A 26,540-nucleotide genomic window follows, 5' to 3' on the forward strand; every position below is an offset into this window, starting at 1 on the left:
AGATGATGTATAACGAAGAGATAGGAATAAACAGCTAAAATATAAAACCAACCATACTGTGCCTATACATACAGAAGAAAAATTGGGCGCACAACACGTACCATAATATGTTATGAATGCGGATGGGTCCATGCGAGGCCGACTGGAATGCAAGGAGAGAGGTGCGGAGTGAGAGGCAGGATGCGGGTATGAGAGGGGATTAGAGAGAAGGGGTGGATGATGTGAGTGAAGTGAGCAGACGCAAGGTGAGAGACGTGAAAGAGTGAGAGGATGAGAGGAGACAGCCAAGAGAGGTGACGAGGGCAGCAAGGGAGGGTGAGAATTCGATTTAAGGGGTCAGGGATGAGGAGAATTGTGAAGTGGCGAAGGAAGTGCGGAAACATAATGAGGAGAGGTGAGGGCAGAGAGGAGGGCGACTGTTGAAGGGTGAGAGAAGGTAGCCGAGAGATGATCCATGAGGTTTGCTATCAAAATGATTTTCGGTGACCATTTAAGTATCTGTTGAATGTGCGAATCAGAAGGGGGTCCTTACACCGGAACATTTTGACAGGGGGGTCTCGGCATCCAAAAGTTTGAAGACCTCTGCCGTAAGACCTCATAATATTAGCCAAAGAGGCAACATAAACATTAAATAGCGTAGGGCTGAGACAGGAGCCCTGCGGGACTCCTCTAGTGATTTTAGAAGGATTGGAACTGAAGGTGCCCATGTTCACCTGCTGGGTACGTTTTGTGAGGAAGCTGGTGAACCACGCCAGGGCAGATTTTTCCAGGCAGATCTCCTCTAGTCTTCTTAGAAGAATGGTATGTGATATTGTGTCGAATGCTGCGGACAAGTCCAACAGCACCAACACCACAGACAAACCCCTGTCCAGGGACATGCGTATAGTATCCATGACCGAAAGGAGAGCAGTCTCGGTACTATACTTTGGCCTGAACCCTGATTGAGAATGGTCCAGGCATCCGGTCTGCTCAATGAAACTGGAGAAGTGAAGGTTGACATGTTTCTCCATCAGTTTGCCGACAAACGGCAAGAGGGAGATGGGCCTCAAGTTGGACATATCAGACCAAGGGACGGAGGTGTTTTTCCTAATGGGCTTGACCAGGGCATTTTTCCAATCCAATGGAACTAAGTCTTCAGATAACGTGTGGTTAATCAGGGTCTGAATAGTAGGACTAAGAATGTCCCCTATGAGATGCATCACTCGGGCAGGAACGAGGTCCGCCGGGCAACCCGATTTAATGGTGCCAATCAGTGAATTGACATCGTCCAAACTGATCTCAGGAATGCAGGACAGTTTAGTGGGGCCAGATTCAACAGTCTCGAGCTGAGGGCTTAGAAAGGAATCACTAGTATCGACCAAATTAGTAGATTGAGCAATTTTTTGGTAGATAGAGTCGATCTTATTCGAGAAGAACCCAACAGTGTCATCACACAGTTGTTGGGACACCGTCTCTGGACTTTCACAAGCAACAGGCTTAGTGAAGGTTCGGAGAACCTGATAAAGTATTTTAGGGTCATTGCCTGCCTCAGATAGTTGAGAAATAATATGGTTTTTACGAGCAGCTCTGATGTTTCTGTGATAAGATCTCATGGAAGAGTGGTAGCGAAATTTATCTGCTACAGTATGGGAGCTTCTCCAGGTCTTCTCCAACTTCCTGCATACTTTCTTTTCTGCACGCAGTAGATCAGAGTACCATAATTCCTGCCTGCGGTTAGACCGCTGATTACAGACTCTTAAAGGGGCAATGAGATTAACTGCAGTATTCAGGGCAGCATTGTATTTGGAAAGGGCCATGTCCGGGGTATCCGAAGTGGAAATGTCCGGGGGAACAAAGATGTCTCTAAACGCCTCCACGGACACCTTGTGCCACTGCCTGTGCCATAAAGGGAGAAGGGCAGGTTGGGGGCGATCCTCTGTAAGAGTGGGGAGGGAGAAACCTATCACAAAGTGGTCAGTCCACTCCACCTGTGTAGGAGGATGACAGGTCAGCATGTGTGAATTCGACAAAATTAAGTCGAGAGTGTGACCAGCACGATGTGTGGGGCCCTCATTGCACTGGTTGAAGCCCAAAGTTGCTAGGTCTGCCAGTAAGGTTTGGGCTTCTACGTTGTCCACCAGTTCACTATGGATGTTAAAGTCTCCAAGGAGTAGGAAGTTAGTCCCCATGCTGATATGGGGAGCCAGTGTCTCCATAAGGATTGTAGCGGCGTCTGTGCAAGGGCCCGGGGGACGATACACCAATGCCCCCTTCCAGCTGGTCTCCAGATTGGAACTGATTTTGAAGACCAGGATTTCGATATCACTGGTACTGCATTGGTCCAGGATGGTGACGGTGGAGGTATCCTTATAAATAATGGCTACCGCCCCGCCGGTCTTAACAAGGCGGTCCAGTCTAATTATCTTGTATCCCAGAGGGGTCCCCAGAGTAATCGCTGGGACCAAATGGGGTTTGAGCCAGGTCTCATGCAACTAAATCTTGACCCTGTGCCTCATGGGAACAGTCCAGCCCGAACTTCCAAGCCAGGTCTTCCCTGAACCGGAAACAAGCACCCTGGGACCAGTTTCTGGGTAACACCCTTAATCAGCCAGGCTAGCTTGAATCCAGTGGCAAAGTGAGCAAGGGACCCACGTCTGGGCATACCCTGCCAACTTAGGGCGAACAAACCAAACACAAGGAGATGATGGAGCGAGCACTGAAACTTTTCAGACACTCACCCCCAGTCACAGATCTGGGTTGAATCCATCATCATTCTTTAGCTCACTACGCCACCTCAGTTCAGACCCAGCTATATGCAAATCAGTCTTGACCCTGTGCCTCATGGAAACAGTCCAGTCTGAAGTGCCAAGCCAGGTCTTCCCTGAACCGGAAGAAGCATCCTGGGACCGGTTGCTGGGTAACACCCTTCATCAGCCAGGAAAGCTTGAATCAAGTGGCAAAGTGAGCAAGGGACCCACGTCTAGCATACCCTGCCAACTTAGGGTGAACAAGGCAAACACAAGGAGATGATGGACAGAGTGGTGAAACTTTTCAGACACTCACCCCCAGTCATAGATCTGGGTTGTATCCATTGTCATTCTTTAGTTCACTACGCCACCTCAGATCAGACCCAGCTATATGCAAATCAGTCGTGGCCCTGTGCTTCATGGGAACAGCTAAGCCCGAAATGCCAAGCTAGGTCTTCTTCCCTGAACTGCAAACAAGCATCCTGCGACCGATTTCTGGGTAACACCATTCATCAGCCAATACTAGCTGGAGTCCAGTTGCAAAGTGAGCAAAGGATCCATGTCTGGGCATACCCTGCAAACGTAGGGCGAACAAAGCAAACACAAGGAGATGATGGACGGAGCGCTGAAAATTTTCATACACTCACCCACAGCCACAGATCTGGGTTGAATACATCATCGTTCTTTAGCTCACTACGCCTCCTCAGTTCAGACCCAGCTATATGCAAATCAGAATTGACCCTGTGCCTCATGGGAACAGTTCTGAATATATCCAGCTGAAGGAATATCTCATATGACAATGCTGTGGGTCCCTCAATTTACATAAGAGTTCGATCCTGTCAAGAATCTGTCACGGGAATTGCAGGAGACGGGATATTTCCAAAATTTGACTGGAAATGACCCCGGATGATCAAGGAAAGTCAGAAGTGAACTGGGCCAAGAAGACAGGGGACACGAATGCAGACTTAGATATGCCAATCGCACTAGGGATGAACATTTTCCAGTCCGCCAATCTGAAGGCCCAGCATTACAAAACAATGTTTAATTAATATTTCGCGCCTGCGAAGCAATTTGATTGGGAGAAGTGAGAATGATAAGTGCCCTAGGTGTCAAGAAGGACCCACTGTACTTATACATATGTTTTTTTCTTGTAATAAGCTCCAACGTTTAAAGACAGGAATTGAGACCTTTTGGCAGAAGGTGTTCGGTAAGGTAATATCTATTAGCCCTCTTATGATTAGGGCTCCCGGTTTTCCGTTTTTACGGATTTATACACATAAATACAGACGGAAAACAATTTTTCCATTGTCTGTATTTATATGTACAAACGGAAAAATACTAGTAAAACTGTGTATGGATGAGGTCACCTTCTGGTGCTAATCAACAGTGAGGAAGCACACCTCGGGCGCACTTTATACTCCTGCTACAATCTACTGGCGCCAAGCGAGTCACTCGCCTCAAAGACACTTGCAGTGCACGTTATGTTAAAGGCAGGCGGCGGCCCATTGTCATTCTAAATGTGGTATTCATTTGCAGTCAGAATGACAATGGGCTGTCCACGGCCTGTGCAAGGGTGGGGAGGGGCGTTTGAATCCCGTGGAGTTCCAAAGAAGTGCGAAGTGCGATCTGGCCCCAATAACTTTTTAACTCCTGGGGCTTATCGCAGCTAAGCTCCCCAGGTGCTCTGATAAACACCGAACAAAGCAGGGGCCTTGAGACAGCGGAACCCATCCCTTTGTGCCTGCCTCTGCCATCAGGCGCTGGTGCGGGGGTTGCCAGGAGCTGTTACACTAGAGCTGAGGATTCCCGCCTCGCCCTCCCGTCCTGAACTCGATGTCATGAAAGGCAGGCAAGGCCCAGTCTGTTCGGGGAATGCCAGGTGAACGCTGGGCTGGATCGAGACACAGAGTGTGAGGCGTTCTCCTTTCCACCCCTTGCAATGCTTCAAAGACACGGCAAACACAAGCTACCTGAGATGCGTTTTCCTGCACACAGTGTAATGTGACAATGTATTCATTTATATAGCGCTTGCTGTTTCAGGTTTGCAGCTTCCCAGAGCTACAAATAACTACTGCCACTAACACCCAACTACATCTTACTCATTTTATTGCACTCAGAAGGATGAAAGCCTGAGTCTGCTGAGCTGGGATTCAAACAGAGCTCTGTAGATTTTAGCACTTGCTCAGTGTTTTCATTCGGGCTGTTTGATTTTATTTTTAATCCAATGACAAGCAGATTAAAGGGAGCAGGGGCCCTGAATGAACTATGGCTACAAAAGCACCGGTAAGTAAACATTAAAAAAAAATTACTATGAAAAATGCAGCTAATGTATGTAGCATGGCACTCGAAATTTGGATCAATTAATACTGTGATACTAACAAATGCAATGCATTTCTTGTATCTTATAGAAGTAGTGCAGCACTAAGTTTACTCAATTCCTTCAACTTCAAGTGTAGAAAGGAATTTTATTTTAGCTGTGTTTTCAGGTTAAATAAATGTGGAAAAATACTAGCTGTAGCGTCGTCGTTTGCGTGTGGCAAAAATAAATGTGGATAAATACAGAAAAAATGCCCAAAAAATAAATACAGATAAATACAGACGGAAAAGGCAAAAAAATAAATACCATAAAATCGGGCGCCCCACTTATGATGCTATTGGGATATAATCGCTGAGCTTAATTGGATGCCATAACAATGAATTTTGTATTGATTTCAGTCGCCATAGCCCACTTACTGATTGCAACTGCATGGAAAGACGCAGATTCCACTACCTATTAGGCGTGGGCGGAAAATCCGTTCCGCTCGCGGATTTTGCGGATTTTCGGGAAATCCGCAATCCGCGAGATTTGCGAATTTCCCGCAAAATCCGCAAATCCGCGAGCAGAGGATTTTGCTCGCACTGCTCGCACTGTTCGCGTGAGTTCGCGCCCCGCGAATAAGTGCAAAATTGCAGAAATACGATCTTAGCAAAACTGAAAGTAACTACTTACCAGGTTCAAAAGTTCAGGCTCATCATTAGTAGCCATTTCCTGGAGTGCTTCCTGAGGGGCCCCTCCAGAGTTCAGTTGCCAGTTGAAACTATTATGTGACCCTGCTCTGAACCTCAGAATAGTTACACATATGCCACAAAGGTCCTGAATTACAGCTAAGGGAGACAAGCAGGAGCCAGGCTGGAAGTTAAAATCCATTAATCAGCCCCTAATTCATTATTGTCAGTTGGGGCAGGGCAGGTGTTGTAACTAATTTTGCAACAATGAAAGCACTTAGCAAGTGCAAAAGATCACTAATCAGGGCGCACTAAGGAAGCAGGTGCCAGCTAAAAAAATATTCTGTGACACATGAATCAGCCCCAAATTAATTCAGGTCACTTGAGGCAGGGAAGGTGTGCTTTGCTTTGCCGAAAATAATGTACACTGGACAACCAGAGGGTGTGGTGATGAAACAGAGGGTGGCATGGGTGGGCCAGAGGGTGGCATGAGTAGTCAGAGAGTGGCAGTGGTGACAGAGAGTGGCAGTGATGAAGAAGAGTGTCCCAAACAGGCTGGACACGTAGAAACAACAAGTTCGCGAAACTTGCGACCCGACAGGTAAGTTCGCAATTTGCGAAAGTGTACAAAACCCTCGCGAACTGGCAGAAACACGGGCGAACACAAAAAAAAAAAAAATCCGCAAATTCGCGGTAATTCGCGGATTTTGCGGATTGCGAATCCGCAAATCCGCAAAATTCGCGAACGCGAGATCCGCAAAATTCGCTCATGCTTACTACCTATCAGGGTTTGCTTGATTGCCTCTTGGGTATACATGCACAAGAGAATTCTCTATATAAATGTAAGGGTAGATGGGCAAAGTGTAGGGGCCGCAAGATCTGGGCCCGCTGACGGTATGGCTTACTAATAGGTGGAGATAAAGGGGCGGTTTATTCCCATTATGGGATTGAGGGCCTTGGTATATGCTCTTTTAAGCTCTTTTAAACCATCACACTGGGAAAAGGTTAGCCCCCTTCCCTTGATTAAGCAATCTTGTATTTACTGTGCTGATGTATGCTGCATCCTCCCGAAGCTTTTTATCCTGGTAGCTCCAGAACCCTTTGAGCCGAATGATTGGAATCTAGAGTGCATTATCCTATTGTCCTAACCATATGCTTATAGCTATATTCTGGTGCCTTTTTATAATTCAGCTGACCAATTATTTTAATGAATTGATGGTGTGTTATATACTATATATTCTCAAGTTCAACTATGTCTGCTATTTATTCGTGTTTTCTCTCTGGACAAGTAAATACAATCCTGAAATATTAATTCTATTGTGTTAGATTGTTGTAGTGAAATACTGACGACTTTAGTAGGCTTGACTTGTCACTAACACACCCACTATTGTGTAAGCTATTGACAACATCAAAGCTGCTTACTGACTTATTTTAGACTGAATTTATTTCCCCGTCAAAACCCTTTTAATCATGGTTGTTTTACAAATTCAGCTCTGCCCCTTTTATGATTGTGATGGTGCTTCGATTAATTATATATTGCATGTTGTCATGTTTTAGCCAAAATAAAATAATCTGAAACTCAAGTTTTGAAGCCCAATTTTAAAACCACTGAATTGTAGTCAAGTTAGACCAGCCTTAACGTTTTTACAAATGTTAAACTCTCCCTTTGTTTGCTTTTCTCTTGTATGCTATTTATGGGGGTTTTAAAATGAGAATGAGTTTGGTAATGTAAAATTGTATGTACATCTTTAATGACTTAACTTTTATGATTTTATTTGTAAAATTGAATAAAGATTATGAATGAATGAATGTAAGCTATTGTGTTTCTGTGCTTCAGGCCTGTTGATGCACAGACCATTGGAGGTGCTGCCTTCCGCTCAAGGGGTTTAGTGTACATTTAGGGACTATTTGCTTCAGGGACCTTTCATTAGTGTGGGTACTCTGGTATTTGGGAAGCTGTTTAGAGTGTGTTGACATATGGATTTCCTCCTGTTATTCTGTATGTATTTTTAAATATATGCCTAGTATTTCATAGTGTCTGTATGTAATGAGAAAGCCTTCCTTTTCATAGGAAAAAGCTTTAACTGGGCTGTAATTATTCGCTGCATTGCTCAGTATGTCGCTTACAGCTCATATGACCCCCCCTGACTAAGCATGGAGTGTTCTGCCTCTATACCCAGAGAGTCAAGTACTAATACGGGGTCATTGGTTCCCAGGAAAATATTCTACAGTACGGGGACCCTAGGACACCAATGGCCAAAGGCCATAGCTGTTACAGTTGGAGCTGAGTTTACCCTGGCTTCCTTGGGACACTCCAACCCAGATTCCTGACAAAGACCAAATATTGAGGGAAAATAGAATCATAGATCGGTTGAATGTTCGTCTACTGAATATTGAAGAGAATAGCCTCTCTGTTTTAAGGGCCCCATCGTAGGCTAAAAGAGAATACCTTCTCCTCTTCTGGCCTTACTTTGTATTTTTGTTTTCAGTAGTGCACTGCATGCTCTGTACTCTGATATCTCGGAATGTGAAACTGAAAGCAGCCTGAGGCTTGGGCCACCAATGGATGGGTGGGAGTGATTCCCCAGCTTTGCAATTGCTACCTCCTGATTGAGAGGTCAGGTCTTCCAGCACCTATGTCAGAAGATGCTAGGAATATTTCCTATCTACCTCAGGGATGATGAAAGCTCAATTTGACAGCATTGGTTGCATTTTCTATAATCAATGCAGTAGGCGGGGGATCCATATAGTCATTCACACACCTCCCAGATACATTTGGGTAGTTTAGTCCCAGTCTGCAAGATCAGTGTGGTGGCGGAAATGTAGAAATCCCACTATATGCCATTGAGTTTTTTTTTTAAAACCAATAGTTTTAGGCTGCATCCCTGTGAGAGATCATTTAGAGCCTGATATAGACATCTTGTCCGCGGGATTACAAGTGCCATAGGATATGATAGACTCATAATATGGCAGATAGGAAGCTGTCATGTTTGTGATGGAGTAACCCATCCGCCAAACCCTAAATCAGACCTTTAGTCTTTCTGCCACAATTCACCCCCAGTCTTACCACTCTAGGGGCAAGGCCTCTGGAGAGCATAGGGTATTAAAAAAGATTGGTGTTATGGTTGGTCCATGTGGCATAGTGGTACACCAGCCACCCCGAGCCTTACACATTCTTTATGCACTCCTAGTGGGGCAGGGTAGTGATTTACCAACTCTCTGATAGCACACAGATCTATAACATAGTCAAAACAATTCCACTATTCTCTAACTTTCCATGGGGAACAGCTGCTGCATTTGGGCTTGAGGTAAGACAGCACTCTAAAAACCCTATCAACCTCTTTGAAATTTAGAGACCCACAGGAGAGCAGCAAAGTGTGGCCTGCATGGATTGCAGCACATTTTCATAACCCAAATTCCCCGTAAATGTAAAAACCTATACCAAAAAAAACACATAATTTCCAATCCCTTTCCATCGATATTATTACCCAGAGTTGGTCACCACCAGGACCCCTTGCATGGCGTGGGATTTCTGAAATCTAAATACCTAAGGAAACCCAGATCGCCTCTATTGCCTGTGTTCCAGCCGTTTCCCTACATAGAATGCACTGCCAATGTCACTATATTGGAACATTTTTTATTTTCTGCATACTTGTATGACAGAAATCGCATTGCTTTCAAGTATGATGATAAAAGTCTTATCATTATACAGTCCAACATTTCTTTGAAGAAAAACAATACCTACCACATGTTTGTTGGCCCCTTGTGTGTGACAGGAACATCCCAAAACTCTACTTGTAAAGAAAGGGACCCCCTCTAACGAGGTAAGTGAGGCCAGGGAGAAAGAGGGGAAAACAATGCAACTGAAACAAGAGCAGCTCCCCTAAGACCTATATTTCTTAATTGGAGATTAAATCTCGAATGGGTTGAAATACAAATCTAACTAGACATTATTTTGACATTTAAATACACATATGCATCTTCTGTTTTTTCTAAAAATTTATTTAATTTTTAGTTATTATTAGTGTTCATCTGTTGTTTATCAATACATGTTATTTTATATTTTTTGGTTCACTAAGAAAACACATTTTTTTAAAAGATTTTATTCTACATAAATAGATACACCTAATTGTATTCGATATAAGATAACAACCCCCAACGGAAAAATCAATCTGAGGTCAGACGCATACAATCCTCACACACACTCACAATCATACAAGACCCCTATGTACATTTGGGTATAAGGATCACAGGGATGTAACACGTTTCCAATAGATAGATTCGATGACAGAAACCAGTTAGATTTACATTTCAACCCATACGAGATTTAGGGCTAGATGTAGGTAATTTAGATGTACCGATTCTAAAATACCGAATTTTACCGATTCGGTATTTTAGAATTCGGTATTTTAGAAGCCCATAGGATTCAATAGCAAATACCGATTTGGTATTTACCGAATCGGTAAAAATACCGAATTGCAAAGGGAGAAAGGGTGTCACTTTGACACCCTGTTGCACCCCTGTAACTGGCTTGTGCGCCATGTGGCACACAGACATGCCCTTAGGGCATGTCTGTGTGCCACATGGCACAGGTGTACATGCACAGATGTGCATGTACATAAGAATTCGTTATTTACCATGCAATTGTACTACATGGTAAATAACGATTTCTAAAGGCCCTGTAGCACTGTTAGAAGTGCTACCTACATAGGAAAATAAAGATTCTGTAATTTTACCGATCGATAAATTTACCGAATCCGTAAAATTTACAGATTCTGTAATTTTTCAGATTCGGGAATTTTACCGATTTGGTAAAATTCCGATTTTCAGTGCCCCTACATACCAATGTCAAAATACCGGTCGGAAACGGCCGAAAATCGGTATTTTCGGCCGAGTCCGACCGGTATTTTGACACCTACATCTGGCCCCTTATCTCCAATAAAGAAATATGGGGCATATTATCAAGGGGGTTTATCTCCGCTTTTTGGGCTTTAAAAGCCAATAAAGCGGAGATAAAATTATCTCCCTATTACCTAGCTGTTGCTAACACCAGTTAGCGACAGCTAGTAGGAGATAGCGACCATCTTGGGCCCCGCTTTGCATGTCAGTGATATTTATCACTAATGACATGTAAAATGGGCGTGCCAAGATGTTAGCGACTGAAAACAGTCGCTAACATTGCTATCTCCTATTACCAACTTTTGGAGATATTCGCGCTAAGCGCGAATATCTCCAAAAGCTAACACCTGCCCTAAGCAGTTCTTAGCCATGTTATCCAATGGGAGGTGGATAACATGGCTAAGAGCATTAGCTCGGTAATGCATGAATATCGCTGACTTTTCAGCGATATTCATGCTTTGCGGCGATTTTTATCGCATTTGCGTTAAACCTTGGTAATACCAAGGTTTATTTGCGGTAAAAATCGCCGCAGCTCAGCGGTAAATTTTTGTCTCTAACCAAGCAATAGCGATAATTATCGCTATGCTTGGTAATATGCCCCATAGGTCTTAGGGGAGCTACTCTTGTTTCAGTTTCACATCCCAATACTGTAACCATGTGACCACTTTAAAACTTCATTGACTTCACACAGTCTTAATTTTAATCTGTTACTTTCCCTTGTATTTGGTTCACCCTCAAATATGGGGTACTATTTTCATTCTCCAAATTCGTGGCAGAAAATTTCAGAATGTGCGACCAACACCAAAACTCCTTTTATTCTTTATTTCTACCATTCGTGTTGGTTGAAAGCTGTGGATTTTTCTGTCACACAAAATATGAGGAAATCAAGAACTTGACCTGTCTTTTGACATTTAGGGCCAGTTTACCACCTCGCTATGAAAGCCCTCCATACAACCCTGATCCGGAGGGCTTTCTAAGTGAATTGCACTGTGCGAGACTGACCGAAGGTGTACGATGCAACCGAATGCTGATGGACTCGGTTTGCTCTGACTCCCATTGAACTCTATGGGAGCCCACGTACTGACGCGTACACAGGCTCCAATAGCAAAAAGAGAGGTGGGTGGGAAAAGTGTACACCCTGTAGACCTATGAGCACCCCCCGTGACTGATTCGAAGGGCTCCGGGGGAAGGGTTCCTGCTAATACTCCCCTCAAAGTCCAATTCCGACAGCGGTTTCATCTTGCGGAGATCGAGGTGATACAGCTGACCAAATCGTGCATCGTAGTCGCTTGGTCGGCTCCATTGTGCGGCACAATTCATCTGCAAACGTGTTGGTCGGACAGGATTGGGTTCCTGATACTATTTGGTCGATACCGACGAGATCTTCGGACAGTACTTGATCGTTCAGAGCGGGTGACGACTCTGTCGCAAACATAGGCGCTGAATCGGATTCGAACATTCCAGTACCCCTCAGGAGGCCATGCCTAACGAGATCATAATCTGGCCTTTAGAGTGAATACTGAAGAATAAATGCACGTCACTCCATAAAAGATTTCTCCAGGTGTAGGGTTTTCTGAAATGCCTTGATTTATTGGTTTCCAAGGGTGTAGACTGACTCAGGCTCAATACAGCAAACATTGCCCATGGAATGTAGTAAAAATTTGGATTTTTTCTAGGCATGGATATGTTTCCATTAAATGTGGCCATAGTGAGTCAAAAAAGTGTCATGCCTTTATTTCTGCACCATATGTTTTAAGTATCATTTTGACATGGAGGCTGAAGAAATGGCTGTTCAACCTGGTGACGCTGGGGCTGGATCACAAACTCATTATACATCAATATGAAGGCTCAGAATGGGGTCATTCAAATTTTTGCTGAAATAGCATATGCTTGAAAACACAGATCAGTGCATGAATTTTCTTTGCTTTACAGTGTATAACTCATACACTAACAAAAAATGTTCAGACTTTATGAGTCACTATATGTAATGAAGACAGAACAGTTTCAGAAAATCCAGCATACAAACCCCTAATGGATATACATGGCAACTGAACATGTTAATGATATGGTGAATGATCCTTTTGTAAGAGAAGATGTGGCTCTTATAAGTGCTGATTTCAGGCCATCATCCCAGTGCTTTATAAAAGCACATTGGTTCAGAAAATATAGTGCTGTTTCTTGCCATAAGCCTGATTATTCAGAAAGCAAAGCTTCATCCCACTCTAAGTGAAGGAGGAGGACATTATGGTTAGTGCGACCTTTCCTGTACTGACTCTTCTCACAGTTAAATTGCAAACCAGTAATTCAGTACACAGCAATGCACAGTGAAGAGTGATTCAAACTATGTGAAGTGAGCCATTTTCCCAAAATGAGAGTAAATGTAGGTCCTGGGGTTCAGTGACCTTGTTTAGTCACAAAGGCATGTTAAATGACACACTATGGCTTCAGAGGATCATAGCAGGTCAATCCATCACAGAAAGATGCTTAAAGATAGTCGCTGCACTTGTCCTACTCTGACACTAGTGGGCCTCAAAGCAGTAAAGGTTCAGCAAAATCCAGTGTTTTCCACTAATGGAAAGTAAATATTCCCTTCATGGTGCTTTATTGGTTATATTCAGTTTTAACGGAAAACCAAAGACCTTAATAATTTTCAGACATGTCTGAATTTGGTAGGCTTCTCTTCATGTTTTGGGTCTTTTCTGTCTAACAATGCAACGGGTCTAGCTACACATGTAGCGAACCATCATTTTTGGGAGAGGCATGACAACACTGAAGGAACAACATTCGTTTTTATCAACTGACTTTCTCAAAATGTTTTAATCCATTGTACGTTTGTGTGCCCAGAAAGTACATTTAAAAAAGCACTGTCACCATAACGAGGCGTTGTGATTTATACACCATTAGGAGTGGTACGAATAACCCATAATGTTAAACACAGATTCCTGCAATCCTTCATATCTCGACAACAGAGAAACAGCGGCCCTCATCCTCCTGGACCTCTCCGTGGCATTCAACACTGTCTACCACCGCACCCTAGTGCAGCGCCTCAGCAACGTCGGAATCCATGAGAAGGCACTAGAATGGATCATCTCCTTCCTCGCCGGAAGGACACAGAGAGTCCGCCTCCCCCCGTTCAGATCAGAAGCCACCGAAGTCATCTGCGGCGTTCCTCAAGGCTCCTCGCTCAGCCCCACCCTCTTCAATGTTTACATGAGCCCCCTTGCGGCCATCGCACGCCAACACAACCTCAACATCATCTCCTACGCCGACGACACCCAGCTGATCCTCTCCCTCACCAACGACCCCGCCACCGCCAGAGCCAACCTACACGAAGGGATGACAGACGTAGCCATGTGGATGATGAACAGCCGCCTGAAACTGAACTCAGACAAGACGGAAATTCTCATCCTGGGCTCCTCGCCCTCCGCCTGGGACGACTCCTGGTGGCCCCCCACCCTGGGCAGCGCACCTAAACCAACACGCAACCTGGGCTTCATCCTGGACTCCTCCCTCTCCATGACCAGACAAGTCAACGCCGTCTCCTCGTCGTGCTTCAAAATCCTGCGCATGCTACGTAAGATCTTCCGGTGGATCCCCACCGAGACCAGGAAAACGGTCACCCAGGCCCTCGTCACCAGCCGACTGGACTACGGCAACTCCCTCTACGCCGGAACCACTACCAAACTCCAGAAGAGACTCCAGCGGATCCAGAACGCCTCAGCAAGACTCATCCTCGACATCCCCCGACACAGCCACATCTCCGGACACCTGAGAGACCTGCACTGGCTCCCGGTCAACAAGAAAATCAACTTCCGTCTCCTCACCCACGCACACAAAGCCTTACACAACCAAGGCCCAAAATACCTCAACAGCCGCCTCAACTTCTACAATCCCACACGCCAGCTTCGATCGACCGTCCACGCCCTCGCCGCCGTCCCCCGCATCCGAAGAGCCACCACAGGAGAAAGGTCCTTCTCCTCCCTGGCCGCCAAGACCTGGAACTCCCTCCCGACCCACCTCTGCCTGACCCAAGACCACCTTGCCTTCAGGAAACAGCTCAAGACCTGGCTGTTCGAGCAGTAGCGGACCCCCCCTCCCAAAGCGCCTTGAGACCCTCAGGGTGAGTAGTGCGCTATATAAATGCTTTGATTGATTGATTGATTGATTATATGATATTCTATTATTCCTAATGTGATTGCAAGCTCGGATACTCTACATGTGATATACATCTGCCACCGCTTTGTTGTCTGCTGGCCCGTTGGGGGGACTCCAAGCACCACAAGTCTTCACTCTCTCGGGAGGGAGGAGCCACATCCACGCTCTTAAGCGCTGCAGATACCCCGCGGTGCGGGATGTCATCTGTCACCGCTTTGTTGGCTGCTGGTCCGTTGGGGGGACTTCAAGCCCCACAAATCTTCACTCTCCCAGGAGGGAGGAGCCACATCCATGCTCTTAAGTGCTGCACACACCCGCAGTGCGGGACGCCATATGCCACTGCTTTATTGCCTGCTGGTCCATTGGGGAAACTTCAAGCCCCACAAGTCTTCACTCTCCCAGGAGGGAGGAGCCACATCAGTGCTCTTAAGCGCTGCACACACCCCGCTATGTGGGAAGCCATCTGCCACCGCTTTGCTACCTGCTAGTCCATTGGGGGGACTTCAAGCCCCACAACTTTTCACTCTCCCAGGAAGAGGAGTCACATCCATGCTCTTAAACGCTGCAGACACCCTGGGTGTGGGGTGCACGTGGGCCGTTCCCAGTCCGAGGGCGGGCCCGTCCTGAACCCGTCAGCGCCACAAAGAGGCAGAGCAGGGTCACCCCCCCTTGGCTCATTCACTATGCATTATATCACAAATTGTAAGGGCTGGGGGTCTACGCTGTTATACCTATAATATATACTATATAATATCTTATCTGGTCTAACTAGACACTCTACTATTCAAAATGGCGAAGGGAAAAGCATCAGATAAAAACACAGGAACATGCAGCCAAAGGAAAATTTCTTATCATGCCATAGAAAACGGAACCCTCGACAATATTGAGGAGATTGAGGGTTTGCTAACTCCCAAGTCAAAGAACAAGGGCCTAAGAAGTCAAGGGGAAAGGAAGGGCCGGGTGGGGGACAGCCCCAAATCCTCAAAAAGTATAGCTTCGTATTTTAGGCATATACCTGGTCCTTCCATAACTTTAGCCCATGAAAATCTGAGTCCATGCAATATGTCACACCCTCTTCAGCCCCGTGTCGACTCAACATGTACGAATGAGGAACACTTGGTTAAAATTGTTGAATGTTCTAACCAGTTTAAGGTGTTGGAAAACCTAGAGAAGACAGAATTTCGATAACAACATCCCACCTGTGTGTAGGGGCCAGGCCAGAACAGTGCTACACGAGTTTCAGACCCCAGTCCAGAGTCTGGTTAGTCTGGAAGATCAATTGAATGGTCGAAAGGACAAGATCAAATCCCTAAAGGTGAATATCGACATGATGGCTAAGTTGCTAACAGACACGTTGGACACTTTAGATGCTTTAGTCAAGTTGCAATGTGGAGCGGTGTGGCTCAATGGTTAGAGCGGCAGACCCTGATGCAGAGGTCTAGCCCGGGACCAGGATTCAATTCCTCGCCTCGGCGGTTCTTGGGCTCAAAATTCCACGGACCTGATAATTCTCGCCTCGGTGCCTATTCCAATCATAGAGTCCCACTCTGCAACTCTGGGCAATAGCTTGCCTAATCTCCACAACGGCCCCCACAACGCTAAGGATGCCTGGCCTCCACCTTGGGGGTGCCCAGGAGTGGACGCCTCACAGGGAAAGCCAGGATGGGTTCCACAGAGGTATTCGTCTAAGCGCCTTGAGACCCTTGCGGGTCAGTAGTGCGCTATACAAGTAACATATTACATTACATTTACATTTACAATCGAATACCCTGGAAAGTACTGACTCTGTGCGAACTAAGCATCATTTGCAAATAAATGGGTTACATAACTCTCATGTTGGGCATTGTAAAAGTGTGCCTAATAACACCAGAGGTCAAGTGGGGGGTGCACTACATGAAAAGGTGGAGCTGAGCCCCAGACTCAAGCACACCCTCACTGAAAGTAGCATAATGGACCGAAAGCATAAGTTAATCCTTTCCAGTGCCAAACCCTTTGATGTATATATGATTAATGATCCCAAAATCCATAAGGCCCATACAGAAACTCACGAGGGGCTGGTGAACAAGGTAACACATTGGATACGCTATAAAAGGGGATGCAGATCTATAATAAGAGAGGATATATTGGATGTTAAAAGGTTTGTTTGTGGTAATCAAGAGAGGGACTACATAGGAGTAGCCTTCAGGGATACAGCCCTAGCAGAAGGACTGATTGCACTGGAACAACGCTCCAAACCAGATAATGACATCCAAATAAGCCTGAAATTACAGCCCCCAGGTCTTAGGTCAGATCTATGGGTTAAAAGAAAGTCCAAATCTCCTCCTAGTTTGGGTGAGACAAACCCAAGGGAAGTATGTAGCACTTACAACACCTCAGATATAGATTGATTTAATAACGCCAGTTCTGATTTCCTTCTATAAGGATATCAGTCTCCTGCTAAGGAAGGGCCCTATTCTAATATATCCCCTATGACGAGGAGCATTGTTATGCCTGAGGGAACTGATCACTGCAACAATACCAAGGTTCACATGTTATTGTCGGGAAGTCGCTTACAGTCAAACACTTACAGCCAAGGCCTGACAGAGGGCGATTGTTTAAGATTGTTATCATGGAATGTTGCAGGTACTAAGTCCAAACTGACAGATCCGGAGTGGGGTACATTTGTTGAATCACATCACATTATATATCTACAAGAAACATGGGCTACTTATCCAGTACTTCGTCTTTGTTTCTTGACATTTACGGAAAATGCAGTTCCCTCCCTGGCAGAACACCCATCTGAAGGTCTCCTGATCTGGCTAAGCCTGGACTTATTTCCAGAGGTAAAAATGGTCCCCACTAACTCTAGAGATCTATTGGCCCTGCAAAATAAAATTACCACCCAAATAGGTATTAGAGACATAGTCCTGGTGAACATATACATTAGATCAGTTCCCTCTAGTGCACATTCCAACCTACGGAGCTACAGAGCTAAAAAAAAAAAGTTGGAGACAGCAATACCAATATCCTAACAAAGGCTGGGTGTATTTTCTCAGAAATGTCTCCACAATGAGAGTATTAGAAGGCAACAAAAACATCCTAAGTGTGTGCCCAACTCTTAGATTTTACTGTTTCTCGTGACTTGAGAATTGTTAATGGCAACACCCAATCTGATTGTCCACCTTGCTTTACTTTTCAACTTAGTACCTCTAGGATTGATTATATATTGTTGTACAATGAGTTATGGCCTGACTTAATTAATATGCAGATTGTCTCTCAACCAGATAGCAATCATCAAGCATTAAGTGCAACCCTTTTCGATGATCCTTTATAAAGATGGAAAGATGGAAATTGTTGTAGTAACCCCATTAATTAACACTGCAAACAATCTTAGAAATGTCAAATGGGCAGACCTGATACTGGTCCAAAGAAAATTACACACATATACAATCTCTTTGTGCATAAACTTTCCCATATAGATCTTGCTAATGTCCATAATATGAACTTTGTTATTATACACTACAAATTTATGGAAGAATTAAGGCCATACTTTATGAGTAAACCGAGGAGAGGAGCAGCTAAAAGAAAAATGCCATCCTGGTTTAATAAAACCTGCCGTTTAGGGAAAACTCCCTTATTGAGAGCTGTCAAAAAGGGATCAAGGCCAGGTATTATCAAGGCTAGGCACAGTTATAAAACTCTGTTACTCAACGCCAAAAGGGAATGGGAGAAGAATCAAAGGTTGACTTTTGCTGAAAACATTAACGAAGGAAGACCTTAAATGTTTCTGGAACTTGCTCTCTGTTAATTAGGCTACTGGTAACAATCTAGACCCAGTAATTAAACCTAAGACCTGAGTTACCCATTTCAGTAGCCTGTTTAGTGGGATATATCCACAAAGCAATGTAATGAGCCTTCCCTTGGATGGGCCCATGGCTTTGCCCGAATACAATATTTGAGAGGGAAAATCCTGCTACAGATGAAGCTCAGCTTACCTTTACTCTAACAGAAACCTATCAAGTAGTGAAACTAACAAACAAAGGTAAGGTCCCAGTAAGGGATGGTATCCCTGGCGACCTTTTCCTTTCCAACCTGACATCTGGTGTCCATATTTGAAATCCCTATTTAATAACATATTAAAAGGCAATCCAATTCTGCCAACATGGCACAGTGCCGTCAGAATACCTATTTACAAAAAAGTGACTGAACAAATCCCTCCAACTACAGACCCATAAGCCTGCTAGATAATACACAAAAAATATTCTGCAGATAGGTTCTTTTCAAATTGAATAAATGAGTTGAACAGAATAACATTCTTAATGAGGTGCAAGCAGGGTTCAGAACAAAGGCCAGCACACCGGACCAAGTCCCCCTCCTCAAGGTGATTTCATGGAAATATGTCACCTTGAAGTGTGCACATCTATATGTCGCTTTCATTGACTTGAGAGCGGCATTCGACCTGGTCCCAAGAAAAACACTATGGGAAGTATTGGAAGGATATGGTATTACCCCAGAGCTACTAAGAATACTGATAGAGCTTCATGCGACCACCTATGCAAAGGTTAGATGGAACCATGTAAGCGATCTGAAGGAAAGAATAAACATTAATCAAGGAGTCAGGCAAGTGTGTGTCCTCACCCCTTCACTCTTTAGTTTTTATAATAATGGTGCAGCAAGAAAGCTGAAGGAATGCATAAATGATGCCCCTAAATTAGCTGGTGTTCCTACCCCTATTCTGATGTTTGCAGATGACAACTTGCTGATTTCTCCTATGCCTAGGGGCCTGCAAACTTAAGTGAATGCCTTTTGTAAGGATAGAGGACTTGAATTAAATCCTTCCAAATCTAAGGTTATGATCATAAACCCCAACTAAAATACAGAGGTAACATGATTATTGAGGGACTTCCTCTAGAAAAAGTGTCCCATTTCGATTATCTTGGGGTGAGGCTAAGTGCCAGTCAAGCATGGGCTCGCAGTTGGAAAAAAGCAAAGTCATACTCCAACAGAAAGCCTCTGCAATAGGGAGACAATACAGGGCCGCATCTGAAGGCGCGATGTCCCCTGTTCTTATGCTGAATAGAGCAGCTGTGGTACCATCTGTGATACATGGAGCAGAGATATGGGGCCATGATACCTCGGTGTCTCCAGCTAAGATTGAAAATACGTTTATTAAGGGCTTATTTAAACTCCCCCCAAGCTCGCCCATTACTCCACTATGACTAGACCTAGCACTTGACCCTATACACCTAACAGTCCTAATAAAACCATTGTTATAATGGATCAGATTATGGTCTACGCAAGAATTAATTACCTACAGGGATTGCCTTAGAGACCTAATAGTTTTTGATAGGTTAGTGTGCACTCCATGGCTGAAGGATAATAAAGAAACATCACACAGAATAGGCATGGATGAATTATGCACATCCCCTGAGTTGATTGTCAAGGGTGATGCACAAAAAGCAAAACAGTTATATTGGGAGGCAGTCTTGAGCCAAACGTGGGAAACATACCCAGATAGCAGCTTGACAGGCCAGTTCTTGAATCATAAAAGTGTCCCAGGCCTTGAACCCTACATGAGCAGAATGTATCTCTTCCAGTCCAAACGTTTATATGTTCAGTTTAGATGTGGGCTTCTACCCCAGAGAATTTACACTTCGAAATGGTCCAATATGCCTCCTGATCTTAAATGTTGTCCTAACTGCCCTATTATCAAAGAATCGGAGGTCCATTTTATGTTTTTCCGCCCTTTATATAGGTTTGCTTGAAAGAAATGGCTCATAGCTGTATGCAAACTCGTGGGCCTTAGACATTATTTGGAAGCCATGAGACTATTCAAGAGTGATAAAGCTAGCCTTTGCAGTATCTCAATATGCGTGAAAACTAAGAAAGAAGGTTATAGATAATTCTTAATTATGATAGTTAAATTGTTGTGCAAATCTTAGACAGTCTGTCTAGTGACCTCTTTTTTTTCTCTTTATACCCAGGACATTGATTGATGCCATATTTTAAGAACATTTTTAAGTTTAACATATGAACTTGTTTTATACCTAATTATATGATATCTTTTCTTTTTAGACTGTTTGTTGTTCAAGAGGATATATTCTTATTTTGTAAGGAAATAGAATTATTATATAACAACAAAATGGCTATGATCGATTGCATTATTAATGATTTGTTAGCTGCTATTTTTCCTTTTTAAGATTGTTTTATCTGTATCATCCAGTGTGCAATAATTCTGTGTGCATGATGATTTTTCCTATGGACGATAAACTTTTTATGGCTTGGTTGCTGAAAAAAAAGATATTTACTACCTTTAAACCATATATATGTTACTGTAACTTAGTATTTTTACTCCATTGTTATATTATTCTGTGTAAGATGATACCATTATTTCTAATATTACAATTTTGTTCTTGACATTCAGTCCTGTGAAACACGTGTTCGTTGGTTGTATGGAAAGTCTCTCGGCCTGGTTTAGAGTTCGGCAGATGGGTTGCTCCATCACAAACATGATGGATATCTTGTCAGCTGTATTACAAGTGCATTATGTCTAATGAAGCTCGTAATATGGTGAATTAGATATGTTGTGTTTGTGACGGAGTAACTCTCTTTGCAGAAATCTAAATTAGGCCCTCTGTGTCTCTTCTTGGTTCTGCTATCTAATAGAGAACCAATTATTAGGAATATGCACATTATCAATATAATATGAACTAAAATGTAAAGATTTTGGTTGCTCTCTGTTCTTTTACACTGTGGAATAATTAACAACTATGGATTATCTTCATGGGCTTTTTAGATCCATTTCAATCATTGTACTATTGGTATTGTTTTGTAACGGTAAAAATAAATACGATCTTTTGATGAAGCACTAATTAAAATCATTTATGTTTGCCCCAAATACTGCATGTTTGATGCATCCCTTATTGTCCAAAGATTACTGCCAGCCTAGGGTAGTGTCAGTGGGGCAGTCATTGTGCAGGGCTGCAAAAAGATTTCCCTTATGTTATAACGTTGTATCCTTTATAAAAATTGACAGAAGTGACACTCAAATCTGAGTTGACAATTCAAATAAGGAAAAAGAAACATGAAACTAATTGGAGATTAGTGAGATTGCCAATAGTGATCAAAATAGCGCAGTGGGGAATAAGGCTTTATATGAAAACTAAAAAATCTCCAGATTAGATTTCTCAATCATGGACACTGGGTATCTCTCTAGCCCTAGAGCCCCAGGTTCTGAATGAGGTTGGGGCAGTCTACCACTACCCCACTCTTCTAGAACAGTAGGGCCACTGAATTCAGATGAGAAGTCTTTTAACTCAATGATAGAACAAGACATCACCACTGTCATTGTTCTTAGCAGATATAACTTACATCTGACATAACCTATAGCTTCATGTATTTGTAGGCAGTTATACTTTAAAGTTAAAATGTCTAATAAAACCTTGGGTTTTGGTGCTGAAGGTGAGAATGCACTGGAAAAAGTAAGGGGGAAGAGGCCTAATCTCTTGGCCTAATCAAAGCAATGAAAGGAAAAATGACAGTGTAAGTGAAATTGAATATTTCATATATTACATTAAGATAGAGTGAAGTGCAGTTAAGTACAGTAAATGACCAAAGGACAACACTCTAAAAACATGTAATTCATTCGATGGGATCTCAGAAAGACTCCAAATAATGAGGAACTAAACAGAGAGAAATGAGAACTAGTAAACTTGGTACATATTTTAAGTGATGTTCATTGGGATGAAAGAGCAGGAAGAAGAGCAAAGTGATGAATCTATGTCATTTCAATTTTCAAGTTTAATTGGGGTAAAACATCACAATTATACTAAATATTTACATTAGTAAATCAAAGTGATGTGCACACTCAATCAATCAATCAATCAATCAATCAAAGCATTTATATAGCGCACTACTCACCCGGAGGGTCTCAAGGCGCTAGGGGAGGGGGGTCCGCTACTGCTCGAACAGCCAGGTCTTGACTTGCTTCCTAAAGGCGAGGTGGTCCTGGGTCAGGCCGAGGTGGGTCGGGAGGGAGTTCCATGTCTTGGCAGCGAGGTAGGAGAAGGACCGCCCCCCTGTGGTGGCTCTTCGGATGCGGGGGACGGTGGCGAGGGCGTGGCCGGTTGATCGAAGCTGGCGTTTGGTAGCGTAGAAGTTGAGGCGGCTGTTGAGGTATTCTGGGCCTTGGTTGTGTAGGGCTTTGTGTGCGTGGGTGAGGAGACGGAAGGTGATTCTCTTGTTGACCGGGAGCCAGTGCAGGTCTCTCAGGTGTCCGGAGATGTGGCTGCGACGGGGGATGTCCAGGATGAGTCGTGCTGAGGCGTTCTGGATCTGCTGGAGTCTCTTCTGGAGTTTGGCGGTGGTTCCGGCGTAGAGGGAGTTGCCGTAGTCCAGACGGCTGGTGACGAGGGCCTGGGTGACCGTCTTCCTGGTCTCGGAGGGGATCCACCGGAAGATCTTACGTAGCATGCGCAGGATGTTGAAGCACGACGAGGAGACGGCCTTGACTTGTCTGGTCATGGAGAGGGAGGAGTCCAGGATGAAGCCCAGGTTGCGTGCGTGGTCTGTTGGTTTGGGTGCGCTGCCTAGGGCGGGGGGCCACCAGGAGTCGTCCCAGGCGGAGGGTGAGGATCCCAGGATGAGGACTTCCGTCTTGTCCGAGTTCAGTTTCTGGCGGCTGTTCTTCATCCATTCGGCTACCTCGTTCATCCCTTCGTGAAGGTTGACTCTGGCGGTGGCGGGGTCGTTGGTGAGGGAGAGGATCAGCTGGGTGTCGTCGGCGTAGGAGATGATGTTGAGGTTGTGCTGGCGTGCAATGTCTGCGAGGGGGCTCATGTAGACGTTGAAGAGGGTTGGACTGAGTGAGGAGCCTTGAGGAACGCCGCAGATGACTTCGGTGGCTTCAGATCTGAACGGGGGGAGGCGGACTCTCTGTGTCGTTCCGGCGAGGAAGGAGATGATCCACTCCAGTGCCTTCTCCTGGATTCCGACGTTGCTGAGGCGCTGTACTAGTGTACGGTGGCAGACAGTGTCGAAGGCCGCGGAGAGGTCTAGGAGGATGAGGGCTGCTGTTTCTCCGTTGTCGAGCAGGGCTCGGATGTCATCGGTGGCTGCGATCAGGGCGGTCTCGGTGCTGTGGTTGGCCCGGAAGCCAGACTGCGAGAGGTCGAGGGATCCGTTCGTCTCGAGGAAGGCGGCCAGCTGCTTGTTGACGGTCTTCTTGATGACTTTTGCAGGGAACGGGAGCAGCGAGATGGGGCGGTAGTTCTTGAGGTCGGTGGGGTCGGCTGATGGCTTCTTTAGTAGAGCGCTGAGTTCGGCGTGCTTCCAGCTCTGCGGGAAGGTAGCGGTGTCAAAGGAGGTGTTGATGATGTCCCGCAGGTGGGGTGCGATGACAGCGTCGGCCTTGTTGAAGACATGGTGAGGGCAGGGGTCGGTCGGAGATCCGGAGTGGATGGAGTTCATCGTGCGGATGGTGTCTTCGGTGCTGATCGGGGTCCAGACGCGGAGGGTGGTGATGGGGGGCGGTGGTTCGGTCGTGGCGTGCGTCGGTTGAGTGCTGAAGCTGTTGTGTATGTCCGCGATCTTGTTGTGGAAGTAGGAGGCGAGAGAGTTGCAGAGGTCTTGTGAAGGGGTGATGTCGTTGTTTCCGGCGTTGGGGCTGGAGAGCTCTTTAACGATGTTGAAGAGTTCCTTGCTGTTGTGTGCGTTGTTGTCCAGTCGTTCCTTGAATGCAGTTTTCTTGGTGGCGTGGATGAGTTGGTGGTGTTTTGGGGTGGCGAGCTTGAGGGCAGTCATGTTGTCTGGTGTTGGGTCTCTGCGCCAGGTTCTCTCGAGGGCTCGGCAGTTCTTCTTGGAGCTCTTGAGTTGGTCGGTGAACCATGGGGCTTTCTTGCTGCCGGGTCTGCTAGGCGGGGTCCTTAGAGGGGCGAGGTCGTCTGCGCAGTCGCTGATCCACTTCGTGAGGTTGGTGGCCGCTTGCCTGGGGTTCGTTGCGCTGGTGGGTGGGTTCTTGCTCAGGGAAGTCACGAGCTGGTCGGCTGTAATCTTGTTCCAGCTTCTGCGGGCAACCTGTTGCTGGTGGATCGTGGTCCTTTTGAAGCTGAAGTGGACGCAGCTGTGGTCCGTCCAGTGGAGTCCGGTGGCGTGGCTGAAGGTGATGTCCTTGCTGGATGAGAAGACGGGGTCGAGTGTGTGTCCGGCGTAGTGGGTGGGGGTGGTCACCAGCTGCTTGAGTCCGAGGTTTGCGAGGTTGTCCAGCAGGGTGGTGGTGTTGCGGTCGTTGTTGTTCTCCAGGTGGAAGTTGAGGTCCCCGAGGAGGATGTAGTCAGCGGAGGGGAGGGCGTGCGGGCTGATGAAGTCGGCAATGTATTCGCTGAATTGTGTGCGAGGTCCCGGGGGTCTGTAGATGAGGGTGCCTCTGAGGGTGGTCTTGGGGTTGATGTGGACCTGGAAGTGCAGGTGCTCGGCAGGTGCGAGGGTGTCGTCGGTGTTGGTCGTGATGGGGATGGTGTTCTTGTGGATGATGGCGATGCCTCCTCCGGTCTGGTTGATGCGGTCCCTTCGGATGACCTTGTAGCCGTCTGGGATGGCGATGGCGATGTCGGGTGCTGAAGAGGCGTTCATCCAGGTTTCCGTGAGGAAGGCGACGTCTGGTGAAGTTGTGTCGAGCAGGTTCCAGAGCTCGACGGCGTGTCTGTGGACGGAGCGGGTGTTGAGCAGGATGCATTTCAGGTGGCTGCTGCTGTTGTTCGTCGTTGTCTTGGGCCCTGCTGGGGTGGTGCAGGTCGGGATGCAGGTGAACTTGCAGGAGTTGCAGCAGAAGGGTCCATGGGTGCGTCTCGGGGTGGCTTGGTAGCAGCCCGGGAATCGGCCAGCGTTGAGTGCGTAGAGCTCAGTGGTGTCGTAGGTCCGGTGGGTGGGCTGGTGTCTGTTGACAACCCTAAGATAACTCTGCATGATTGTCTAGCTTATTATTAATTCTTGTTGGTAAATTTCTTCTTCAAACATCAAGCCATAAAAAAGGAACTTAGCCACACTGTGAGCATTCCATTGTTATCAGTTAGCATCACTACGTGTTGCTTTGCCCAGCTCCAACAATATATTTGAACATTTTATTTCCTACTGGGATAATTACAAGCATTACAGAAAAACAATAGGTGGGTCACTGATTTGTTTTTCACCTCATGCTAGAAATATATTAGAAATGAGAGCTGCATAATGCGATTTATGGCACAAGCTATGTATGGGAAGAATCCCATATCTTTATTTGGTATATATTTGTGCAGCAGCTGGTGTCATTATATTGCCATAAAATCATTAAATAAAATAGGCATTTAAAACAAAAACAAAAACAACCATAAGTGCCCCATGCTTGTGATTGCCATGTTCCCTATCTGTAAAAAGGAGCCAATACTGTTTAAATAAAACTTTAGATGACATTTTGAATTCCACATCTCTTCCATCCTAAGCAAGATCATCCAGCATTGTATGTTTTTAAGCCAATTGTATGATGGACATTTATGGAGTTTATCTCTTTGACTGCTAGACGATATTGTAAAATTTAATCTAAACACAAAAGATGTTGCTAATAAAACGGTGGCCTGGGAGGATTTGTGTGAGTGCTTGAGTTAAGATGGCCACCCGCCGGTGAGCTCCTCACCGCTCCTGCCCTTAATCAACGGTTTCAAGCATTAAAATGACTGAATTTTCCTTGAAAATGCTGGCAGCAGCATTATGAAGCTTTTTCCTTGCCAGTGAGGTGTGTATCTGGTGATTCTGTGCTACAGAAGG

Source organism: Lissotriton vulgaris, chromosome 6, assembly GCF_964263255.1.
Source record: "Lissotriton vulgaris chromosome 6, aLisVul1.2, whole genome shotgun sequence".
NCBI classification, from domain to species: domain Eukaryota; kingdom Metazoa; phylum Chordata; class Amphibia; order Caudata; family Salamandridae; genus Lissotriton; species Lissotriton vulgaris.